Below are 20478 nucleotides of genomic sequence, written 5' to 3'. Positions count from 1 at the left end.
CAGCGCCAGGCAGCCCATTCCGGTTACCTGCAGGGCAGGGGCCGCAGTCCTGTGCCCGCCCCCACTTAACCAGAAAGGGGGGGCGGTGATCGGGCAGCACAACACAAGTTTGAACCCGCTTCTAACACCCGGTGGAAACCTCGGTGTTACCCCGACAAAGCTGTAACCCAAAACCAGACGTGCCAGCGTTAGGTGGTGGTTTACTGCATACAGAGACATGTTTTAATCTTACAAAAGAGAAAAACAAAGGAGTCAGGCAGGAGTCGGGCGCATCCCACACAAACGGAAGCTGACTTCGTACAAAACAACAAAAATGGAAAGATGCAGGGTCGGGCTCAGCCACGACCTCAGCCAGCTTACTGTCTTCCTTCGAAATCTTTACGAAGGACAGCTCTTTCCCTTCCTACCACAAAAGGGCCCAAGCACCAGCCACGCATCTGCACGCCCAGATCTGTGACCAGTGCCTTCAACACACCTCTGTTTTTCTCTCCTAAACTGGCAGCGTCCTGTAAGCGCAGCGCGCCCTGGTAAAACCTGATCCCCCAGCCGCCCCATTTCCTCCCTTGGGTTAGCACGATAGGAAAGACAGGGAGCCCCTGGGATAGAGAGAGCAAAACCCCAAACAAAACCCACCCCGATGTCTTTCAGTATTAGGCTCTGAAACTGCACAGATTATGGGATTTGTCTCGGACAGAATTAACATTACATGTGAAACCATAGTGCTCTGGTGTATTGAGACACATTGTATAGCACTGCTTGGAGCATCTCTTCCTAACTGCCTGTTAATAGCAATATGAAGCCTTGAAATCATACGTGTTTTTGTTTTTAACCTGATTTAAACAAAATTTAGGCACTATTTGGAAAGGACAGTTTTTCTGATGTAGGCAGTTCGAAGGAAACGGAACCCAGTATGAGAGCTGGAGGAAGCTTCTGTATGCAGAAGTGGCTGGAGAGGAGTAAGCAGGCAAGTGTTTGAAAGGCCTTCCACTATGCAGCAGCTCCCAAAAGCAAGGCACGCATCCCCCCCCTCACCCCCCACCCCCATTCTAAAGGGAATCAGTCAGACTTCCTCTTTTGCAAGCAGTGTGTTTTATATTTAAAAATCAACCTGCTGCCGACTACAAACAAACAATAAGCAAATTCAAATAAAGGAGCCCTACCAAATCCAACCCATTTGGTCAAAGATAACTGCAGGTGCCAGAGAGGCCGGGCTATCACCGGGGGGAGGGTCGACTTCGAATTTTGTTTTTCTCCTAAAGGGAAAGTTGAACAGCATGAGGTCTATGACTCACTTTTATTCCTTAATCTCCCCCACTCTTTACCTTCAATTCTTAGTGGAAGGAAACATGGTATCTGGGGTGGAAAAAAACCAACAACAAAGAAAACAAAAAAGAATCCCACAGAAAATCCAATGGTAAGCAGCCAAAGTTTGAACTGACTTCTGTTTCAGCACCACAAGGAAAAAAAAGCTGTCCAAGAAGCCACCGTCTCCCAGTATCCTAGTCTTAGTGTGCCTACTGTGGAGGTGGGAAGGGGACCTTTGGATTAAGGGTTTCTTAGTCTACTTGACATCACTAGGAGACACTTCAGCCCAGGGTGACTTGAAAAATAAGATGCCAGTTTCTAGCAATGCTGATTTCCCCCCCTTGAACTGCCCATGATGAGACCAGCAAATGCTGCCTTTGGGAGTCACAGGAGCAGTTTACTGCACCCTGCAACAGGGTCTGCTGCCCTCCACCCTAGCTTCCGCACGTAAAGGCCTGAAAGCGCCCCTTAGAGCCAGCATTTCCGTGAAGGCTCTCCCTTAGGCCCTGCCCCCAGTCTCCCAACTGGAATCTCCAGAGGCCCGAGGCCACACTGAAACCTGGAAATCACTCATCCCAGCCTCTAGTTGTTAAAATCTATTCCAAAAACCAATAGTCACATTTTAGGCTCATAGGCCATTAATAAAAATCTCCTTAACATTCAAATGGCTCTAAAACGCGTTGATGGCGGATTACTGGGGCCTAATGGACGTCGTGTGTGACAACATGGTCCCTGAATAGCAATGTTCTGGAGTGGGCGTCTGACCACAGCTACTTGATTATCAGCTTACAGCCAAACCACGCTTTAGCTGCGATGCTCTTAAGAGGCGTTCTTCCCGACAGCAGAGCGGGAGAGTTCTGTGTTCTTCATTTAACCGGATTTAACAAACGCAGTGAGTTTTGGAAAGGGGAGGGGAAAACTTGCCTGTAGGCATAAGGTCACCTCCAGACGTAAGAGGGGCGGGTCGCCGGCCACTGCCCCTCCTCCCTGCTTTTAATGGAGCGGAGCCGAAAGGCGGTGGCTAGGGTCGGTGGAGGCCCGCGCCGGGGATGTGTGCGTTGCCCTAAGTCCGGGGCTTCCCCGCGGGACTCCCGCGCTCCTCTGCCTCGCCGCAGAGCCCCCGAGGCCGCCGCCGGCGCGCCCCGACCACGCCCGCCGAGTCTGGAACACTCGCGGGGCGCTCCTGTCAGCGGCGCGGAAGACTTCGGGCCTGGCTGCTCGCAGTCGACGGCGCTGAGGACGCCCGCGCCGCAGCCGCGCCGCCGGGGACAGAGCGGGTTCCCCGGTTTCCTGGAAAAGTGGGGGCAGGCGCACCGTGTTCCCATCCTCCCCCTCCCCCACCCCTCCCCCTGCAAACTAAGCCGAGGGTTCGGAAAGCTGGGCCCCCGCAGCCCCAGCAGCGCCCCCGGGCTAAGGTTACTTGGACAACAGAGGGAGTGCCGGGGACCGCGGGGAGTTACTCCAGCGGCCGAGAGGCAGCTTCGGGCCAGCCGCTGGGGACCGCGAGGACACGACCCCCAAGCCGTACCTCCGACGGCAGCGGGCCTCGAACCCGCGGCGCCCCGCGCGCTGCTCGCCGCCGCAAGAAGCCGGGGGGGGGGGGGGGCAAGTCCTCTGTGGAGACTGAGGAGAAGCTCGGGCCCCAGGCACTGTGCCGCCGCTCTCGGAAGCTGGAGGTCTGGGGGCCAGTGGTCCGCGTGCTCCATCTCCAGCCGCTTCCGCGGTCTTCCCGACGCCAGGGTGGTGCGTGGGAGTGTAACGACGCGGGAGGCCACAAAGCCCCTCGGTCCAGGCCGACGTGGGCGCCCCTCTGGCCGCCCGCCCACCGCCGCCCCACTCCCCGCCAGCCCCGAAGTCCACTCTTACCACTTCCAGCTCCTTGTGGCGAAAAGACGCGGGAACCGAGACAGACTTGTCCTTAGAGCTGGCGACTCAGGCGTAACCCGTGCTTCCCGGGCCGGGCCTGGGCTTGGATCCCAGAGCCGAGGGTCTGGGCCCGCGAGGTGTCGCCGGCGCCGTCCGGGGGTCCTCGCGGCAGGACGCCCATCCGCGCCTCGAGGCCTGGGCGTCCGCTACCCACGGCTTCCGGTTCCACCTGGAGGCCTGGCCCGGCCCGCGGGAGGCCGCAGGTGCCCCGCGCCCGGGCACGTTCAGACCACTGGTTACCAGTGTCCTAAAGTGAAGACTGAGTTCGAGTTTTGAACACTTAAGGGTGCACATACAAAGTTTTTCCTGAGTCCTTCTTGCCCACTGACCCATGCAAGTTTGATAACTTTTGAGTTATGTTTGGTTCGAAATGTCCGTTCATTCTTAACTGCTGTGGCAATGCTAAGGGCTTTTTTTTTTTTTTTATGGGGGACAGATATTTTGGAGATTTTACACACAGACACATATCCAAAAATGAAATTAGGTAATTTTGGAATGAAGAGTCACATTAATATTATAAATTTTAAATTGATGCAAGTCTCTAATTGAAATGCATTTTTAAACACCTCTTCTCGCTGATTAAGTTGGTTCTATTTTTAATTTTAGTCTAAGTAGGCCACTTTGAAGCTTTGGAAGGCTAACAAGAACTCAGTCTATTTATTATTATCTTTACCAAAAAGCATAGCCTTTATTTAGTCTTAAAATTGACCATGGATAGGGGCGCCTGGGTGGCTCAGTCGTTAAGCGTCTGCCTTCGGCTCAGGTCATGATCCCAGGGTCCTGGGATCAAGCCCCGCATCGGGCTCCCTGCTCGGCGGGAGGCCTGCTTCTCCCTCTCCCACTCCCCCTGCTTGTGTTCCCTCTCTCGCTGTGTCTCTCTCTGTCAAATAAATAAATAAAATCTTTAAAAAAAAAAAAATTGACCACGGATAGGGCCCTCTGATCTTGAGATGGAGAAGTGGAAAACTTGGTACAAACATACTTTCTCCGTTTTCAAGAACAAACAAATACTTGAGTTGATTAAACCAATAATCTTGGGCTCCTGGGTGGCTCAGTTGGTTGAGCGACTGCCTTCGGCTCAGGTCATGATCCTGGAGTCCCGGGATCGAGTCCCACATCAGGCTCCCTGCTCAGCGGGGAGTCTGCTTCTCCCTCTGACCCTCCCCCATCTCATGTGCTCTCTCTCTCATTCTCTCTCTCAAATAAATAAATAAAGTCTTTAAAAAAAAAAACCAGTAATCTTGATTCCTGACCATTTTAAATGGGCGTATTGCTTTCTCTTTTCCTTTTTTTTCTCCTTTTTTCCCCTTTTCCCTTGATATGTATAGCTAAAGGTATGGAGTGTATAATACACACTTTTATTAAGAGATGCCTGAACTGGTATCTTTTTCAGGAATACTTTTTAAAAAAATATTTTATTTATTTATTTGAGGGGGGGTGTCTGAGAGCAAGCACAAGCAGGGGGAGGGGCAGAGGCAGAAGGAGAAGCAGGTTTCCCGCTGAGCAGGGAGCCCAATGTGGGGATCGATCCCAGGACCCTGGGATCATGACCTGAGCCGAAGGCAGACGCTGAACGACTGAGCCACCCAGGTGCCCCTTTTTCAGGAATTCTTAACCTGTGGCTCAAACTTCCCTTTGGGGATGGTTGTCCACAGACAGATTTTAGAGTAATCGAGAATAAATTCTCTCAATTGTATAGAAATTTTTTTTGTCTTTGTTCAGTTTAATTTTGGGGGGCAGAAGATCTATAGTTTTCATTAAATTCACAAAAAGGCTGTAACCACCTCAAATTAAGAGACATTGGTTTTTTACGATTCGTATCTTGTGAACCAAGGGTGAACTTGGAGATGAAAACTTGTAGTTCTCACTAAAAGCTGGACAAGATGGCAGCCCAGTGATATCTAGATCTACCTCTAACTTTTTGAAACCTTGATTTTTTTTTTAACAAAATAATCTAAAAAGTCCCTTTTATTTGTATATCTTATCTAGTTAGGCCTAATTTGAATTATTGTCCATGAGGCTGTTTATGTATAACACACTGTAAGATAACAAATGAAGTAAATAAGACTTATTTTTAATATTATCTACACATGAAATGTAAAGTAAAAAATTTAAGCAAATATTTTAATGATTCAGACCAAAAAGCCTCTTTAACCAAAGCAAACCAATCAACAATAATAACAACAAAATATTATCTGACCCTAATTTAAAACTTCAGAAAATTTAGCGTGAATTGGATCTCTCTTTCTCTTTGTGCACATACATAAATTTAGTAACCATGCCCGGGTTCCCAAATTTTTCTGTTGAAAGGTTTTTCATTTTCCTTAAAGTTTAATGATTGTCAAAGATGGATGAAATGATAGATAAGAGGTGTGGGACCTTCTGAGTGAATCAGAAGGAGGGCACGGCGCTAACATCCAGGTAAGAAATTCAAAGGCAGATGGTAGAGTCACCTGTAGGGGACCCAGGGTAGAATTTAAATTAAATACTCAGAGGCCTGTCTTCAGAATCGCAGATCTAGCCCATTCCTCCTCCCCCACCCCCCCCACAACTCCCCAGCTTACTTCCAACCTTGTCTGAGAGGATATCTTCCATTAGTGCAAGAAGAAGCATAATCTATGGGTTTATTTAGCATTTGATCTTTGCGCAGAGGCTTCCATTTAGAGTAACCATTGCAGCTAAGATTTGGATCTGGTCCCTAAAATAGCCTGAACCGAGCGACCTCAGGCAAGTAGACGCAAGATACTAGCAATTTATTTCATATCAGCTCCCAAGCCATCACCAGATGATAACAACCCTTGGACACCGTTAATCTCTGCTTGACTCAAACTGGTGACCGCAAGGTGAAAGGCAGGGCGTTATCTCTGAACAATTCATGTGGCCTTCCACAGATTGCCAGTTGGGCCAATACAATTGAAGCCCCTTCTCCAGTGGTTACTTTAAAATTTCATATCCAAAGTCTTTGGTCTTTGTTGGACTGGAAGGTAGGAGGGCTTTATCAAGAAAATGCCCAAGGGCCAAGATGTAGGAGCTTAGAATCCAATACAAATTAGACAGGTTGAAAAGGTAACTGTGTTTTCCCTGCCCAATAAACTTTAAACAACATCACTGTGACTATGACTAGAAAAAGCCTCTGGAAATGAATGTTTTTTTGCCAAACAGTAGAGGGAAAATGCACATTAAAAAATAAGAGGCAAAGTACTATCTAGAATTGGTTTTATTGTTTTGAAAATGGCTTTATTTTTACAATCTGGAAGGTCAGTTCAGATCACCATATAGTCATTCGGTATCATTTCAGAGCTAGAAGGGGCAGCAGAAAGTGGGGGGAACAGTGAAGAATAAAGGAGAGGGGTGTCCTGGTGAATGAAAGCTGTCCTGTGTGTGGGTGCCCAGAGGGAAGCCAGGCTAAGGGACCTTCAGGGCAACTGCTAACTATTTGCACTTTTCAAATATGTGGAGGGAACAGTTTTAGCCTCATACCCCAGGGTACTCATTTCTAGCCTGAAATCATAGAAATGTGCCTTTCTTTACTACTTGGTGGAATTATTCTGCCTCTGCTACTCCAATATCTTAGTCATAATCATTCTATTTGATTTTGCAAGATGGCTCTGGAAAGGATTGACAGATAAAAAAAATTGAGAGGTTTCAAAAATACTCCTGCTATTTTGATAATATGTTGTTGAAGGTCCATGCGTTGGAAGTGGGTTATTGAGGGTAAAAGTAAACACAAATTGTTTTAGGTATTTTAGCAATAAGCTCCCTTGGACAGGATCAAAGATCAACTTGACATATGCAGAGTTTCAGTCAGTCAGCAAACAGTGTCACAGAGACATCCCACTATGTTGTTCCATAGCTTCATTCCTAGACCCTTTGTTCGCTGACCTAGCTTTTTAAGTAACTGGTATCTGCAACCCTACTCCATTGTTTGGTATCTTGTCCCCAAAATGATAAACTAAATAAACCAGCCCAAGTTATAATTACTAATCTCAGGAGGAGCGTGTTGTATACAATTGGTAAAGGGATGCCCCTTGGGATAAAAAGTCACTGATTGATTAAAAAGTGGTGTGTTTTGTAACGTTGGAAGATTTTTTAAGTGACTGTGGGGAAATAGGGCATGGAATAAACGGTGAAGTCTTGTTCCTGCTTAAGACTGGCCTTGGCTCAGGAGTCTTGCTGATATAATGTTCAAAGAAACATAAAAAGAATCACAGCATCTGCCTGGTCAGACAAGGGGCAAAGCAAAATGTTTAGATATTTGAAGGAGATTACAATTTCAGGACTATCTCTCCTTAGTATCTGTCTGCTCCATGAGAAGTGGTCTGGACAGAGTCTAGAGCCTGGATAGAGGAGACCAAGCCTGTGTTCTCTTGGTCTGGTGCTTCTACATCTTCATGATGGTAATGAAGAAGGTAGGACCAATCTTCCATATTGAAATGATTTGCATATATCTTAACCCAATCAGCAGGACATTGAACTAGGTCATTTACTCAGCCTTGCAAAGATCTATCCCAATTGGCAAATTTACTGCTTTCCAGAGGTCAGTTTTGTTGTTGTTTTTTTTTATTGTAGGTCTAGAACTTTTACATTTGTGTGTTTCACTGATAACTTGAGTGGATTTGGTGCCAAGAGAAGCCTGTAGCTCCCCTTGTGGAAGTGCAGTCTGGTTTCATCCTGCTTATCTTTTCTGAACATCCTGAGCTTTTTCTGAGCTTTGGTTAATTTCACCTCAACTTTATATACAAATTGGGTTGTTGTGGTGGTGATGTGGGAGGGAGGTATTTGTTTTTTGCCTATATCTCTAGCTCTCATAATATTGTAGAAACGCTCATTATAACGTTATTTAATAAGTAGATGTGACTTCCGGGTGCCTTAGAAAACATAAGTCAATACATATTATTTGTTATTTGTGAAATTGACCCCCAGTTTCACCAGAAGAGTAGTTAAGGATAGTGGTAGAGCATTCAAGCTTTATTTTATTTTTTAAAAGATTTTATTTATTTATTTTACAGAGAGATTTTTTATTTTTTATTTTTTTAAGATTTTATTTATTTATTTGACAGAGAGAGAGCAGGGGAAATGGCAGGCAGAGGGAGAGGGAGAAGCAGGCTCCCCACTGAGCAGGGAGCCCAATGTGGGGCTCGATCCCAGGACCCCAGGATCATGACCTGAGCCCAAGGCAGTCGCTTAACCAACTGAGCCACCCAGGCACCCTGAGCATTTGGGCTTTAAATCCCGGGTTTCAATGTCTGGGTTTAAATCCAAGCTCCTCTATAAGGAAGTAGATATTTTTGCGTAGGAAGATTATCTAACCCCTCTGTGTCTTAGTGTCCTCATTTGTAAAATAGGAAAGACAATAGTTTCTATTTCCCTGATTGTTGTGAGGATTAAAGCACTTAACTCAGTGTCTGGTTAGGTAGTAGGTGCTCTATCCATGTTCCCTGTTACTATTACCACCATTATTGTCGTTGTCATCGTAGTCCATCTCTGGCCAGCAAGACTGAGCCAAAGTCAGAAGCCTCAATGAACTAACGTTGACTCTACTCATTCTACTAAAAGATAAAGGAAGAATGGAAGAAGAGTGATCATATAATATTGTATAATATGTATCAAACTATAGATGTAGCCTAACTGCATGGTTAAACTCATTTTGCATTATGTTTACCTTTGTCACGAAGAGTCTCTGTTTTTTGTTCAACAGTCGAAGAAACCATAAGGATTTCTAAATCTGCAAATATATTTGGAAAGAAGGAAGTAAGAGAAAAGACAAGCTTGACAAGGGGGTCAAGGTGTAACAAAACAAACCACCCTGCTTTAAATCATACTTCTAGTCCTCTCCATGTAAGATTTAAAATATTTATCCATTACTGCAAGTAGTTTTTTCCCCAGTTTCAAATGCTCTGAGCCCCAACGTGCTCTCACTGTTGTTGAGAATGATAGTAGCATCTTTATTCCCATAAACCATAGGTTAATTCAGTCTGTGGGCAATGTGTATTGCCTCCTCCTCATCTCTAAAAAAGCTGTCAAAACATGATTTTAATTTCCTTTTATTATTTTTATTTTATTTTTTTAAAGATTTTATTTATTTATTCGACAGAGAGGGAGACATCGAGAGAGGGAACACAAGCAGGGGGAGTGGGAGAGGGAGAAGCAGGCCTCCCGCTGAGCAGGAAGCCCGATGCGGGGCTTGATCCCAGGACGCTGGGATCACGACCTGAGCCGAAGGCAGACGCTTAACGACTGAGCCACCCAGGCGCCCCTTAATTTCCTTTTAAATGTAGCTTACACAGGCCTGCCAACACATTTCACAATTTTCCCCCTAAACATTGGAGTTTAACAGGAAAAGTGAGGTAAAGTTGTTGAGTAATAAAATAATAAAAACCTTGTAAATTAGGCCCTTGTTTAAAAAAAGAATAATTGGGAATAAAAATAGCTTTATGCAAATCACCTAGTATGGATGATGGCAGAAGGAGAAGAGAACAGGGTAATGAATTTGTTCGAATGAATTTACCGAAGACGGCAATTCAGCTCTCTAAGGAATTACGGAGAAAACGAGCAAGTGGCTAGAGGGGCCGATATCTCAAGAAAGCCTGAATAGGCAAAATGGACCACATTTGCAAAGAGCAAAGCTTTAGTCATCAGCTTCCACAGTTCTTCAGGTCTGTGCAATTTGTTTAAAGTTGCAAAATCAAAACATGTCTCAGAGGGCATGGACAGGGAGGCAGGACCTCCTCTGTGATGTCTGCGAGGGAACAGGGACCACTTGCAAGTGTCTGAAAAGGCATCACCCCTCAGAATTGTCCAGGGTCATCCAAGGGGCTAATTTGGAGTAAAAATATGAAAATAAGAAATGTCTCAGTGATGATCTCTCAGATGCCATGGACGAGCCCCTCAAGGGAGATGGGACGATCTCCAGTCTGGAGCACTTAAAGCTAGGGAGGGAAGATGTCTTGGAAGGAAGCCTCGGGAACTGTCCAGCATCAGCGCAGAGCTGGACTCATGGCTAAGTGACCTGGTAGGTGAGAATTTCCACCTACAATGTACCTAACTGTATGCTTATTAAACACCACTCTTCTTTTTCAATTCTTTTTGACAGTTATGACACTAATGGTGTTATTGCCAAAGGGATTTTTGCAGGTTCATATAGATTTGCATTTATTCCATGAGGAAATGTTAAGTTATTTAATAAGAGCCTGTATTTGCCTTGAAAACACTCCAGCTTTGACCTCTTCAGGAGATAGAAAGAATAACCAAGCACATTGTAGCTTCCCATGCCTGCCATAAATGTCTCTGGACAGCAGACACTAACTGCATTACTAACAATTATGTGAATAATAAAATCATAATATTTTTCTGGCCCCAGGGACATGAAAATGGATATTAGAATGGCTACAGGAAAGGATACTCAGGTGTCAAACTTACAGAATTAAGCTTCCACTTAAACTTTCATGAGGATTTAGGAAAACTGGGACCATCACAAGATGTATATATTCATTCAGTAACTATTTGAGGGTCTTCTCTGTACCAAGCACTCCCCTGGCACACAAGTTTTCTGCTTCCATGGAGCTCACATTCATGTTCATGGGAGACCATACTGCTGGGTGGTCCTATCAAGAGCTGAAACTTTGGAGTCTGAAGGAAACTACTGGTGGGTTTAAAGATGTATGGAAATGTAAGTGACAGAAGCTTTATGTTTGTTGGTACTCTAATGAATGAAAACACGTATTTTCTTTTTTTTTTTTCATTTTTTATTTTTTATTTATTCATTTGAGACACAGAGATACAGAGAGAGAGAGAGAGCATGAGCAGGGAGAGAGGCAGAGGGAGAGGGAGAAGCAGGCTCCCCGCCGAGCCAGGAGCCCGATGTGGGGCTCGATCCCAGGACCCTGGGATCATGACCTGAGCCGAAGGCAGACGCTTAACCATCTGAGCCACCCAGGTGCCCCAAAAACACGTATTTTCAAAACACATTCGAATAGAATTCCGATGTTCTAATGAACTGAAGCGGTTTGTGATGCTCCGCACTCAAGCCCCTCTGGGCGTCCTGGGCACGTGGAGGGAGGCTGGAGCACGGGAGACACTCCGCACTGAGAACATACGTGGGTCCTAGGGTCCGAGGCCGCTGAGGCTCCATATGGTGTCCCGTGTCCTGGCCTTGCTGTGTGACCGTTGCTGCTAACAAGCTTGGCTTTGGCGTGGACGTCTTTGAAACTAGCCCCTCCTTTACCCCCTCCAATTGCCTCCATCAAACTGACTCCTGAAAAAACAGGGCTGTTAATGGAATGGCCGAAGTGTCACTGGGATAGGCAAAAGCAATCATTTAGTGTTTTCTACAGACATACTGATTGTAAATCAAAGAAAGGCCTTTTTGGAAAAGACAGCCCATTAAGAGACCACTTAATGTTTAATTATATGCAGTTGGAAAGTCTGCAGACTACCGGCGCAGCCAAACAGGGCATCAGAATCTAAGACAGACACAGTGGCTGGTGCAGAGTTTCCTTTTGAGTTCCAGGTACAAAAATTCAAGCCCAGAGTGGTGTATTCTCACACTCCGAGGCTACCATAATACTTAATTATTACTGTCCCTGTGGTGTAATATGATCTTGGAAAATGTCACACAAGAATTCCTGCAAATTGTTTGTTTCATTACTCTTCCTCCTCCTCCCCAGTTTCTATTTCTTGGCTCTGTTCTTTTCTGCTGTTGCCTTCCTCTCTCTCTCTTTCCTCCCTCCAAATGGCATTGTGATGTTGAACTCACCAGGTGTGCAAACTTCCTCCCTCATCTGACACTTCTTTGGCAGAAAGCACAGGTAGCCCAGCAGGTATGGTCAGGGTCAAGTTAAAAAATAACAAAACCTGCCAATGCAGATTTTCTTCTCGTGGCACCTGGCATCGACAGGCTTGCAAAAAGACTGCTGTGGCTTTAATATGTCCCTTTTTACAGCTGACAGGCCCTTGGCAGCCCATCCGCAGCTCACCACCTTTCTCCTACTCTGTCTTCATCAGAAGCAGAGGATGGCCAGTGTTTCCCCTGGTCCTAAGGCTGGGTGCAGGGTGGTAGGGACAGGAGCCGAATGGAGAATGGCATTATTCTATTTAGAAAAAGTTGGCTGGAACAAGAACTGCTATTAGGTCTCAATTTAAAACTCAGTGGTCCCTGTTAGGTCCTTGATTCAGCGGAAGTGAGCTGAGCTGGTAAAATATTGGAGATGTTAATATCTGTGGTGGTCTTTTTTTTTTTTTGAAGAGTTTATTTATTTATTTATTTATTTACTTATTTATTTATTTATTTGACAGAGAGAGAGAGAGAGCACAAGCAGGGGTAGGAGCAGAGGGAGAGGGAGAAGCAGGCTCTCTGCTGAGCAGGGAGCCCAATAGGGCACTCGATCCCAGGACCCTGAGATTATGACCTGAACCGGAGGCAGACGCTTAACCAACGGAGCCACCCAGGCGCCTATCTGTGTTGGTCTTCTAACATTTAAAACCAGAAGGAAACATAGTGCTGTAAGTAGTGGGTTACAGGCCAAGTGGTGCCAAAGTTCTTACCTGCTAGCTAAACTTAGAAACTAGTTGATTGCAAGAGAAGCAGTACCAGGGTTTTGTTTTTGTTTTCTTTTTAATTTTGTTAATTAATTAGTTAGTTAATTAATTTAAGTGATCTCTACACCCAACATGGGGCTTGAACTCACTCCCCCAAGATCAAGCGTTGCATGCTCCTCTGACTGAGCCAGCCAGGCGCCCCTGTTTTCTTTTTTATGGTCTAGGGTTAATCCCACTAAAACTAATCCTACTGGGGAAAAAAGTGAATATACGTGTCTTGAAGCAATCAGACTTGCTACAGACATTCAGAAGCTTTGTCTGCAGTGCATCTAGCTTCCGCAGCTCTTCCTGAGAGGGAGTCCCCAGGCTGTTCCAAGTCTTCCTCAGGTGGTGCAATCTGCACTGACATTCTTTGTTTTTTTTTCTTTTTAAGATTTTATTTATTTGACAGAGAGAGCACAAGCAGAGGGAGAGGGAGAAGCAGGGAGCCCCACTGAGCCGGGAGCCCGAGGTGGGACTCGATCCCCGGACCCTGAGATCATGACCTGAGCAGAAGGCAGCCGCTTAACCGACTGAGCCACCCAGGCGTCCCAGCACTGACATTCTTGAACCTTGTCGACAGCCAGTGCTCCCAACACATTGTTATATCCCAATGAAATTGGATGATCAAATCAAGTTACCAAATGGCTTTCTATACACGTGCTCATATTTCCTTTAATAATACAGTGGGATTATACTTATTCTCTAATTTAGTGTGCAAGTCCTCATTTCTACTGTGTCAACTATGGGCCTGGCCTTGTTCACAGTTGACTCCTTGTTTGCAGTTGAAATTCCTGAAGGAGGTGTGTGTGTGTGTGTGTGTGTGTGTGAAAGAGAGAGAGAGAGAGATTGAGAGAGAGAGAGAGAGAAAGAGAAGATGGTGGCATATCTAGAGATGGTTAGGTTTGTGGCCAAGTTCTGATTTCTCTATTCTCCTACTCTTCCTGGGCCAGGGAGGAAGACTAGATAACATTTCCTCAGGCTGAATGGCTGTGGGGCTCCTGATACTTTTCTGCTACAAAACATTTGGAGTTGTGGATACTACAAGACATCATTCTGTTGCCTACATCAGTAGTTTCATTTCTTTTTTTTTTTTTAAAGTAAGCTTTATGCAGGGCTTGAACTCAGGACCCCCGGATCAAGAGTCACATGCTCTATGGACTGAGCCAGCCAGGCGCCCCTGCCTATACCAGTAGTAAAGAAAACCCCGGTGTACTTTAGCATGCAATATTGATCAAGATGGGGGGGGTTTTCTTGCAGGTAATACTCTTTCATTTTACAAGATAGATAGGCATTCTGCTAAGAAATAAAATGGTTAATATATTTGGAATAATCACTAATACTTATTAGATAGTATTAAAAGCTTCTGATCCATGAAGCCATTAAATTTACATCAAACACCTAACAAACTAATTATAATATTAATGGGGAGAGAAAAAAGTATGTTGTAGAACTTTTTATTAATTTATTTTTTCAGAAATAGCATTGCTAAATACAAAATATTATCTATGTTTAAACATTCCAGGCACGAGGCAAGTGATTGCATTGTCAGGGAAAAACCGCCTCCCCTCAAGTTAATGGCTGATATGATGATGCTCTAAGCCCCCATTAGCTATCCATTCTGAGCTCAGATTAATCAGGCATAGCCATGAAACTGGGATTGGTTGCTGTCTCCATATTACCAGTTTCAACTGCAAAAGATGACCAGTAATCACTTTATCACAGAGTACAGGAGAAGTCAGGGAGAGATGGTAATTAACATCTACCAGCATCATATTCATATATATATATATATATATACATATATATATATATACACACACATATATGTGTGTGTGTATGTGTACACACATGTGTGCAACACATACACACACCCTTGTTTATTTGTTGACTTTTCACCTGTCTGTCGTCTCACAATAGAGGATGAAATTTTCAGGGGTTTTCACTTTAAACTTATTTTTATCCCCTCAGTACCCAGTCCAGGACTTGGAATACAGCAGGTGCTTAATACAAAGAAATTGTTGATGCATAATGATGACTCAAGCAGCCAAAGGCAAGGCCAGAGGGCATTTATCTGTCTGTTTTGTACCCTCTCTACCTTGAGAGAGCCCTTACTTTGATCTCTTGTCTACCCACCCTGTTTTCTCCTCTCCACCTTCCAATCTGTTCTTTCATGCTGCTATTAAATTTAGTTTCTAGAAACCAGATCTATAACATATAAAGGCCACAGGATAAAGGCTTCACATCTTAGCTTGGTGTTTACAGTTCTACAACAGTGCTTTTCAAACTTTAATGAGCATACAAAACACCTGGGGTTTTCAGAAGGCAGATTCTGAACTGGTCAGTCTAGGGGTGAGGCCCAAGCATTTGCATTGTTAACAATATCTCAAATGATATGGATGCTGCAGGTCCTGGGACCACATTTTGAGTGGCAAGTTTCTACAACATTGGGCCTGGCCCAGGTGTTAAATGCCTTGTTAGCTTCATCTCAATTCACTCCCTACTCAGTACCCTATATTCTAGCAAAACTGTTGTTCTTGGCATTCCTTGGCAATTCTCCGACTTGTGCTTTGATTCACATTATACCCTTTCTGCCTGCTAAACCATTACTCATCCTTCCAGACAGCTCAAATATCACCATCTCTGTGAGGACTTCCAGCTCAGCTACTGCCTCCCTGACCAGCTAATCCTCGTCTACCGAGTTCCACAGCACTTTGCTAGTGCTAATGTTTAGCATTTATTACAAGTTATCATAACTGTTTGTTTACATGATTGTCTTTCCAGCTAGACCATGAGCTACACAGGGCAGGGGGCCAGCCAAGCCTCAGCCACCTTACAATCTCAGCACCCAATATAGAGTACAGCGCACACACTAGTTCTTTAATAAATATTAATTGAATTGAATTGAATGGGTTTTTCATTATCAGTCTTCTGCAGAAGACTTAATGATGAATGTTTTGAGACAAAAACATATATTGACAGAATTGAGGGGGGTGTCACAGGGGATCATAGTAGTTGACGTTAAATGATAATTAAAATGCTGTAACAGGAATCATAGTTGTTATGATAAACTATAATTATATTAATAATTAATATTAATAATCAATAATATTACTAATATTATTATCACCTGTGATAATTGATTATAATTATTATTAAATATAGCTATTATTTATCTACTGAATTCTGACTATGTACCAAGCACTTGTTAATCATTTAGATATTTTTTTATAACCTATTTTTATTTATTTATTTTTTTAAAGATTTTATTTATTTATTTGACAGAGAGAGACAAAGCGAGAGAAGGAACACAAGCAGGGGGAGTGGGAGAGGGAGAGGCAGGCTCCCCGCTGAGCAGGGAGCCCTATGCGATGCGGGGCTCGATCCCAGGACCCCAGGATCATGACCTGAGCCGAAGGCAGAAGCTTACCTACTGAGCCACCCAGTTGCCCCTACAGCCTATTTTTTAGATAAGTACACAGACACAGAGTTTTGAGGATAGGTCCAATGCTGCATCCCCAGGAAATGATAGCGTTGGGATTTGAAACCCAACTTTTGGATCCAGCCCATGCTCTTAGCCATTTTTCTGATGCTGGAAGGATAGCCTGGCTCTAGGGCTCCTGCTAAGTATGCTTCCTAAAGCATTCACCAATTTTTTTTGAAGATTTTATTTATTTATTTGAGAGAGAGAGCATGAGAGGGGGGAGGGTCAGAGGGAGAAGCAGACTCCCCCGCTCAGCAGGGAGCCCGATGCGGGACTTAATCCCGGGTCTCCAGGATCATGACCTAAGGCGAAGGCAGTCGCTTAACCAACTGAGCCACCCAGGCGCCCGCATTTGCCAATTATATGTACTCTAAATGCAATGGGGTTTCCCTCCAGGGCAGGGATCCTAGTCCCCTTCTGTGCTTTGGACTCTTTTGGCAGTCTGCTGATGGTTATAGACTGCTCAGAACATTAAAAAAAAAAAAAATTTTTTTCTTATGTTAAAAGGGTTTTATTTGCAGGAGAATGGGACCGTAATGGAACAAGTCAAATCCCATGTCATCAACTGACTCTTCTGACTCCTCCTTTTTCCCCTCTGCTGCCACTGGGGTGGAACCAGCCCCAGCAGGAGCTGCAGATCCTGGGACAGCAGGGACAGCCACAGCCCCACCAGTGGGCACACTGGCCAACTTGCCAATACCCAGGGCGATGACATCTTCAATACTTTTCTGTTCAGCTCACTGATGACCTTGTCGAGTCAGTTATCATCCACCTCGGTGCCCACGCTGTCCAGAGTCTTCTTGATGCCCTTGGCATTGAGGGGAGGCATTGCCCCTGAGGGTGCCCAGCAGGTAGGAGGCCACGTAGCACATCTCCGTGGCATCAGGGACTGAAGGGCTTTTTTTTTTTTTAAGTAGGCTCTACACCCAACCTGGGGATTGACCTCACCACCCCAAGATCAAGAGTCATATGCTCTACTTACTGAGCCAGCCAGGTGCCCTTCCTCAGAACATTTTTAAATGCATTAAAAATATGTAGAATTGCAAATGAAACCAATTAATTGAACATGGCTATCAAAATAATAAAAAAGTTGTGATACAGCAATATGTGCCTTTCTTTATTAATGCCTTAAAAACACGATCTAGCAATTAGTCTAGTAATGACTTTAATTCTGAAGTATTGTTGGGCCTAAACAACATTTTGAGCTACATGCAACTACTGAAATATGAAAATCTGTGATCTCTCTCTATTCAAGACAAAGTCCCAGGCACTGCTCAAGGTACTGAAGTTTGGTGTCTATATTCATAATGGAAGAAAATGCTAGATTTCTCTAAGAGGTGAGCACAATTGAAGATGTGATTTTTTTTTCTTCCATCCGGGTTCACGGACCCCCTCCCCCGAACTCTATGTACAAGCACTTTGTATGTGTATATGTGGGGACTGGTCCTATGAATTTCAGATTAAGAATCCACGTTCTAGAGAGGAGGGATTTTCTGCCTTTTTGAAGAGGTTGGAGTGCTCAGAGATAGAGGTGAGTCAGGTGGAAAAAAATTGTCATGTGCACAGAAATGGCACAAAGTCAGTGGTAAGAGGTGCATAGTGAAGGAGTGTAATAAAGGAGGAGGAGGAGGAGGAGAAACCTAGCAGCATTAGAGCCTTGCGAAAGGTAAGCAGCTCTTCCTCTGTGGAGTGAACCCAGAGATGTTCAGAAGAAGATGGTGAAAGAATACTTGGAGCCATCTTAAAATGTGCATACAAGTCTTAACAACGGGAAGAAATTCTGTAGCTGTCCGCAACAGAAAGAGGCACATTGTGTTGTTACTATACTGAGGAGCACAAAGGGATCTGCGCCTGCAGTTGTCATGGGAGGGTGAAGGGGGCGGTGTCCACATCTTCTTGAATTATACAGAGATACATAGCAAGGGTCATAAACCCCACTACCCTCTATCTACTTCAACTGATTCAAATGGGAACAAATGACACAGTGCAAATCCTAACCTAGTATATGTCTTTATCAACTTTGAAGAGATAGGCTTGGAGGCACGGGTGGTATTTTGATCACTCTAAATTGCAAGTTTGTCATTCCAGTGGTATCAAATGCCTCCATTTGGCATTCAAGTACACTAAGATCTGATCCTTTTTTTTTTTCCTCTTAAGACCTGTAGCCTTTTCTCATGCACTTTATATTCTTGGCAATTAGACCAATCAGAATTCTTTGCCAACTTCCAGTTTATTCTTTTTTGCAAATTCCAGCACCAATAATGTCTTTTCTCCTAATCCTATCCATCCTTTATTTGATTTTTTAAAAGATTTACTTATTTATTTTAGAGAGAAAGAGAGAGAGAGAGAGCATGAGTGGGAGGGGCAGAAGGAGGAGAGAGAATCTCCAGCAGATGCTGCACTGAGCACAGAGCCCAACATGGGGCTCAATCTTTATCTTTTTTTTTTTTTTTAAGATGTTATTTATTTGACAGAGAGAGCGCACAAGCAGGGAGAGTGGCAGGCAGAGGGAGAGGGAGAAGCAGGCTCCCCACTGAGCAGGGAACCCAATGTGGGGCTCAATCCCAGGACCCTGGGATCATGATCTGAGCCAAAGGCAGATGCTTAACCGACTGAGTCACCCAGGTGCCCCCAGAGCATTTTATCTTTATTTATCTTATGATATTTAGCTTTCTTTGTTGATACTATGGATATCAACAGTTGTGGCCTTTGAAGAAAAAACGTACTAGAAAAAAATGCCTCATAATGGGAGGAAAAGCAGAATAGGAAGTAAAAATAATACTTAGGGCCCTGGATAGTCCTATATCAATAGAATATATAAGTAATAAAGTGAACTTGGAGTATTAACCAATGCACAGTTATCACCCTAATGGTAATGATAGGATTACAAGTAGAATGTGGCAAGTAAAATTATGTATATTTGAGTAAGAAATTAAAAAATTTCCATTAGAAGTGGAAGTATAAAAAGATACATAGTTTATATCAGCTTGGAGTGACATGATCAGAGGTGCCTCCTTATGAAAATGACTATAGTAGTAGCTGAAGGATGGATTATAGCTAAGAGATTTAAAGTAGAAAGACCAGTTGGCAGTCATTTAAATAGTCAGGGCACCTGGCTGGCTCAGTGGGTAGAGCATGCAACTCTTGATCTTGGGGTCATGGGTTCAAGGCCCTATGCTGGGGGTAGAGTTTACTTTAAAAAAAAAATTTTTAAGTAAATAAATAGTCCAAGTGAGATATAATAAATACCCACTTAAAACTTCAAGGTTTCACATCTAGGTGCCTGGAAATGCGATGACGTTCTTAAGAAGAGAACATAGGAGGGGCGCCTGGGTGGCTCAGTCGTTAAGCGTCTGCCTTCGGCTCAGGTCATGATCCCAGGGTCCTGGGATCGAGGCCCGCATCGGGCTCCCTGCTCAGCGGGAAGCCTGCATCTCCCTCTCCCACTCCCCCTGCTTGTGTTCCCTCTCTCGCTGTGTCTCTCTCTCTCAAATAAATAAATAAAATCTTTAAAAAATAATAAAAAAAAAAAAAGAAGAGAACATAGGAAAGGATTTGGGGGCACCTGGGTGGCTCAGTTGGTTGAGCTTCTGATTCTTGATTTCAGGTCAGGTCATGATCTCGGCATCCTGGGATTGAGCTCCGTGGTGGGCTCCATGCTCAGCAGGGAGTCTGCTTGACTCTCTACCTCTCCCTTTGTCTCCCCCCACCAGCGTGTGTGTGCGTGCTCTCTCTCTCAAATAAATAAATCTGAAAAAAAGAAGAAAAGGATTTGGGAGGCAGTTGAAGGATAAGAGTGGTTTGGGATGCAGGAAAAGTGAGAACCTCCCAATCAAGAAATAAATGCAATCATAGACTGAATTAGTAGAAATACAAGGTCCCGATCATCACTGCAGAATGGCAACCCGGTCTGGGTTCACTTTATGAAGGACTTTGAAAAATATGGTGACTTGCAAATTCTCTCAATTGAAGAACACCGGAGGAAATTTGGAATATTTAATAAATAGGAAGGATATAATCACTGTCTTTAAATATGGGAGACAGAAAAACTGAAGAAGGAATTCATTATATTCTAGAGTGAAAGGTGGTGGGGGTGGTGGTAGATAGAGGTACAAGGAGAAAAATTTTGGCTTGTCCTAAGAAATAATTTGGCAACACTGAGAGCCACCAAATAGTGGGAAACACTG

General features: G+C 44.3%; 1 pseudogene; it reads right to left on the bottom strand.

The window, feature by feature from the left end:
* Positions 1–16791: 16791 nt before the first annotated feature.
* On the bottom strand, positions 16792–17163 carry LOC116632698 (annotated as a pseudogene).
* Positions 17164–20478: the final 3315 nt, after the last annotated feature.

Source organism: Phoca vitulina, unplaced genomic scaffold (assembly GCF_004348235.1).
Source record: "Phoca vitulina isolate PV1807 unplaced genomic scaffold, GSC_HSeal_1.0 scaffold7, whole genome shotgun sequence".
NCBI lineage: Eukaryota > Metazoa > Chordata > Mammalia > Carnivora > Phocidae > Phoca > Phoca vitulina.
Note: the sequence above shows the minus strand (reverse complement) of the source record. Positions and strands in the feature narration are given on the sequence as shown.